This window comes from Daktulosphaira vitifoliae, unplaced genomic scaffold (genome assembly GCF_025091365.1).
Source record: "Daktulosphaira vitifoliae isolate Bord-2020 unplaced genomic scaffold, ASM2509136v1 Scaffold_1, whole genome shotgun sequence".
In the NCBI taxonomy this organism is placed as follows: domain Eukaryota; kingdom Metazoa; phylum Arthropoda; class Insecta; order Hemiptera; family Phylloxeridae; genus Daktulosphaira; species Daktulosphaira vitifoliae.
The window spans coordinates 46,124,850-46,130,897 of NW_026099572.1; positions in this window are offsets into that span (position 1 = coordinate 46,124,850).

Below are 6,048 nucleotides of genomic sequence, written 5' to 3' on the forward strand. Positions count from 1 at the left end.
GGTTTAGCTGTGATCTTATACACGGGTTTTGGACGATTGGTAGCGTCGTCCATACAGTAAAATATCAGTATATTACTATATTAGGCTCCGCCTAGATGGGGCTCCGCCCCAGACCCGGGGCCCTACGAGCCTTATGCGCCTTCGGCCCGTCATAATAAGTAGGCCACTGATTCCGAAAGTTTCTTCTAATAGGTTTTTATAGACTCAGAAGAGTATGATTAATTTTTCTTTCAGCTATTTTAATTGAAAATTAATACTTGATCCAACTATACCACGTCACAACTGTGCCGCGACTTCCCTGTGCTGGGTTTTTTTTTTCATGATAAAGTATATTGCATTACCTTTAATTTATGATATATATAAAAGTGTTAATATTTATTAATATCCTGATTAAGATAAAGTATGCCCAATGAAAGAGGGATATATATATTATTTCTCATAAAAAAATTGTGTTGATCCATAAACTTTACAATAAGTTAAAGCAATACAAAGTTAATAATGTAAAATACAAAATCGAGAATTTTCACACAGAAATAGCATTCGGAAGCCATATTCACCATAAAGATAAAATAAAGTCGGATTTTTTTTTTTTTTCATGATAAAGTATATTGCATTACCTTTAATTTATGATATATATATAAAAGTGTCAGTATTTCCGAAACACTTTAAAAAGTTGAATTTTTGTAAAAAAGTTACTATTTTGAAACCTTTCCTGTAGGCTTGTAATAGGTCAAATAATCTTTTTTTTTTTTTTGTTTTCCTCCGATCGGCTTAGTTGTGGACCGCTTTAGAACTACCGTTAGGTATAACTTCAGGGCAGAGGATCAAATAATCATAAAAATATATAAAATGATAGGTGAATACTTAAGGTATCTATAAAAAAAAAAATTATAATGAGTCGGTCATTTTTAAAAACAGTTATGGCAATTTTAAGTAAAAAAATTGAAAAAATATCGAAAATTAGAGATTTTTAAATTTGTAATTTTTTGGGGGATTTCCTCCGTTTAGGGGGAAAAAGGGTTTTTTTTTAAATTTTGAGGGTCATTTCTTCGATTAGATACGATTTGAGATCTTTTGACATATTTTTCATCAAAATCGGTTCAGCGAGAGCTGAGATTAAGCGTATACAGACACAAAAAAAAAAAACGCATCATAGTAAAATTAATACCTTTTCAGCTTCACATCGAAGCCAAAAATTGAAAAAATTGATTAAAATTTTAAATTTGCAATTTTTTTGAAGATTTCTTTCATTTACAAGGAACGAGAGAAATTTTTTCAATTTTTGAGGATAATATCTTCGACTTGATACGATTCGTCATCTTTTGACGTATCGTTGAAAGAAATCAGTTCAGTGAGATCTAAGAAAAAGTGGTAACAGACACAAAAAAAAAAAAATAGAAAAATACACATCATAGTAAAATTAATACCTTCTCAGCTTCGCATCAAAGCTAAAAAAGACTACAAAAATCTGCCGATTACAAGGATAGCTATCTTAGAATAGCTCAAAGTAGGCCGAGTTGGGTATAAATTGTTTTAATCAATTATACATTCTTTTTTTTGTTGCAGCATGTAAAAAATTATTAGCTAAAATAATAAATATTTTATCTTCTTTCGAGATGGTCCTGACTATTGATTCTGTGGTATTTTAAGTGTATGATTAATAGTTAATTTTATTTAATACACTGTTAAAATATAGATGGAATTTTTTTTAGATTTCATTATTTTTAAATAGTTTGTTCATAATATAAATTTTATTCTAATAAAAATTTATTTTTAATAAAAATAAAGCAAACAGTGACGGAATATCTTTGAATATAATATTATACTTCTCAATATATTCATAAATTACATATGCTTACACAAAGCTCATCATTTAATACCCAGAAATACGCATAAATGTAAATTCTTCAAAAATGTATTTATTAACACATACACGTTTACATATTTGTTTATATAAACACTCTCGTATGTCACTTACCTTAGTTATTTATAAATGACCTATTAACTCTATTTGTAAATTAAATATTCTTTATCAAATACGTAAAAACCATTAAGTTATCACCTTATAATTAGTTTTTGAGGAGTAGAATATAGGACATACATTTTTATTTATATCTATTAAATTATTAAAATAAAATAATTTTTTTTTTATAACCGCCCCGTGATTTTGCCTCTGTGAAAATTTAATATTGATATAAATATTGGTAACTGTGTATTAATCTTGGACAGCATAGTTGTCGTAGATGAATCCCAATTTAAACGATAAACTCATAGACTCCTACAAAACATATGAGAAATGGCTATGACACGCCATAGTAACTATGGCGTGTCGAGCGCATGAAAGAAAAAAATGAAGAAGGTGAAAATTGAACGGATTGAATTGATTTTTTTATCATATCCCAAGATTGACATTGGGCGGGTCTGGTGAAAATTACAAACCTAAAGTCGTAAAACGCTGTCGTAAGTGAGCGCTTTCTAAAACTGCTTACGCTATAAAATAATTCATTTTTTCACAAACACAACCCCGCATATTTGATAATACTTAAAATATACTTATGACACAATCAAATATATACAGCATTTTTATTAGGCGTAATATTACCTAATTTTTCTTTGAATAATGACTTTTTTTATCAAAATACATTTATTAAAAGTAGTACTATAAAGTATGAATAAGTACCCCCCCAAAACGGCCCTGGCTGATTCCTCTCCATAGGTTGTCGGGCGGTGTAAACGGGCGGGGAGATATGGTGAGAATAATAAATAAAATATAAAAATGATAAATTTAAATAAAATATACAAAATTTATTAATTTTTGGAACTCCTAAAATAACCCAAAAAATTAAATATGTCAAATTCGGTTCTTGAAATTACATTTAAAAAAAAATTACAATCTATACCTAGAACCTAAGTAAATACATCTAAATGCGTTTATAAGGGGTTGAATATTAAATATAAATTAGACAAGTATTNAGGGGTTGAATATTAAATATAAATTAGACAAGTATTTTCAGTGGTGGCTCGTGGGTGCTGGTTGTGGGGGTATTACTTTAAATAATACTGCTAGTTGTAGGTATAAAAAATTGTCAAATTAAATATAATAATAAAAAAAACACAATACACATATTATTATTTTAAAGGTCGCAGTAGAAAATAGAAATGAAAATAATAATAATTATAGCGATTATACTATTATAACAACCGATAAGCATACACGTAGTTAATTCTAAAAATAAATTACCCAATGTAGTAATATACTGATATTTTACTGTGTGGACGACGCAACCGGTTGTCCAAAACCCGTATATATAATCACAGCTAAACCGTATCCGCACGCGCACAATTGGTCGTTTCGTTTATAATATACGTTTCAAAATATTGTTCGGACGACGTTGTCGGTCGTCCAAACACTGCTCGTGTGTGCATGCATAACCGCATATATACAGAGTGATTGACTAACTATGCCTCACGAATTTTCTTTAAAAATATTAGTATTATCGTATATGTAATTATTTTATTTGTTATAAATCTTTGTTGAGCTACTTGACAAGAAAAATGAAGATTCAATCTTCATCCCTCAACCCTTAAATCATTATCAACTTTAGTTTTTCAAATAGCAACCCAGTTTTTTTTTTTTTATTAATCTTGTTATTAATAAAAAAAAAAAATCAATATTAATAAATTCTAAGCGAGATATTACTATTTAAAGTTTAGGGGATTTAACAAATAAAACAGTAGTCGGGTAAATGTAGTATCGTTATTATTTAGTGTACCGATAAGAACTATTGGTGTATTGTATCGCGACGTGAAAACTTAGGTACGCTTGCTTTGTTTTCGTTATCTATGATTTGGCGTCTTACATTATATGTTATAAAATAGTACGTCACAATTGATTATGGTTCATATAAGACTGCGAAAAATTGATTGTTTACATTTAAGATAACATTAACCTAACAAATGTGGTAGTATTTGATTCTTTGATTATGAATGTTTTATTGTTATGTTGATTTTTCACCCCGTTGCCCCCATTCCAACATTAGAGTTGATGTTAAATAGTCTGTTAAAAAAATAATTTTACTTATTAAAGAATTAAATATTTTATTTATTAATCTTTATTTATCCTATTAAAATTTTTATAATTAATCAACTTAAAATTTTTTGATTGTTATGCAAATTCTTCAGATATTTTTTAATGTAGTTGTTTTGTTTGTCTTTGTTTAGAACTTTTATGTCTTTTTACCTAATAATTTTAAAAGTTTATCAGTGAATAACACTTTAAAAAAATTTATTGTTTTTGGGTAAATTTAAGCGACGTGTGCTTAGAATTTTTTCCATAAGGAGAGTCATAAACCAGTTTTTATAATGTATTTTAATCCCTAGCTTCCTATAGGTTATATTGTTTATTTCTCTATTATGGCCACTTAGTATTAATTAGAATCATTTGCTTACACCCCATATAAGTACTAAATCTGGGTGCAAATAAATATTCACTGGATTCATTTTCTGATCATTTCAGAAATAAAACTTTTGAAAAATTTACATTTTTCTATTAATAATATTTTATTTTCGAATAAAGAGATTCAAATAAATAATTTAATAAATAATAGTATTTTACTATTTAATTGTCATAAATCTTATAGGACTTGATTATTCTTAGATTTTTTTAGTGTATATTTTTGGAAAACTAATATTGAGGAATATATAGACCCATTATTACTGATAAATAGTGTAAGAAAAATCTTAAACACCCAGTCGTGTCTGCTATATATTATTCATTCAAACAACATATTTTCAAACTTATAAAAAATGAATTTAATATGTCAACTATTTATATACTGTTCATTTATTGTGATTGATATTAATGCTGCTTTAAATGATGAAACCTTAAACCTTGCTCAGAAAATGTCTAGAACAAGTTAGTACTATCTAATTTTTAATAAATATTAAAAAACTGTAACACATTCTTATTAATGCAATTTTAAACAAAACAGAATGTGCAGTGTATTTGTATTCCAATATTATATAATTATACTTAATAAATACGTTTTATTTTAATAATATATGAGATATAATATATCATATTATTCAAAATGTCACTTTTGGACTTCTTTATACAACCAAATATTTTATATTTAGCATAAACTATTAAATATTTAAGATTTATCGAATATTTTTATTATTGAATAATTATCGAATTGTCGGTCATAGCTTTTACATAAAACAATGCTATAAAATAAGTTAACATTAAAATATTTTAATATAAAATATATATTGTTGTAACTACGGGAAAACNTTTAATATAAAATATATATTGTTGTAACTACGGGAAAACACGTCACTAAATTTTCAGACTTTTTTCAGGAGGATAAAAAAATATCCCATTGTTATATTCTTATCAAAACATAATATTTCAGTTAAACAGTCCAAAAACTCATTTTTATAAGAAGAGCTAGTAATTAAAATGATTTAAGTTTTTCAAACATTTTGATCATATCAAATAACTTAAAGACTTATATCGATTTTTTTCGAGAATTAGTTAAGTAAATAATTTTAGAAACCAAATATATTATGAAATAGCTTTTAAGATCTCAACCAGACTAAAAATTTGACCATATAAATTAATAACCCAAAAATAACTGATATATATTAATTTAATAATATCTAGTTGAAGATATAACCCTCATAAATAAAAAAAAAATTCTAATTTATCAATTAAACAGTTAGTTATTACATGTTCTCCGTACAGACAATTAAAATCATTCATTTCTAATGTTTTCAAAGTATTTATTGACGAATCAAGTTTGATATGATAGGTTTTAACTATAAAATTAAATCATTTTACTTTGTAATTTAATAATATTTTTACTCTATTTGTGTGTGCTACTACTAGACTATAATATTACAAATTTTTTAGTAACATGTTGCTATATAAATCATTTCTAAAAAAAAAAGATTCTGAGTTTCTCCTGAATTAATAATGGATTTTTACAATTATAAAAACAATTTATTATACGCTTAATTGAGTAAATTTTTTTAACAAATTTGTTT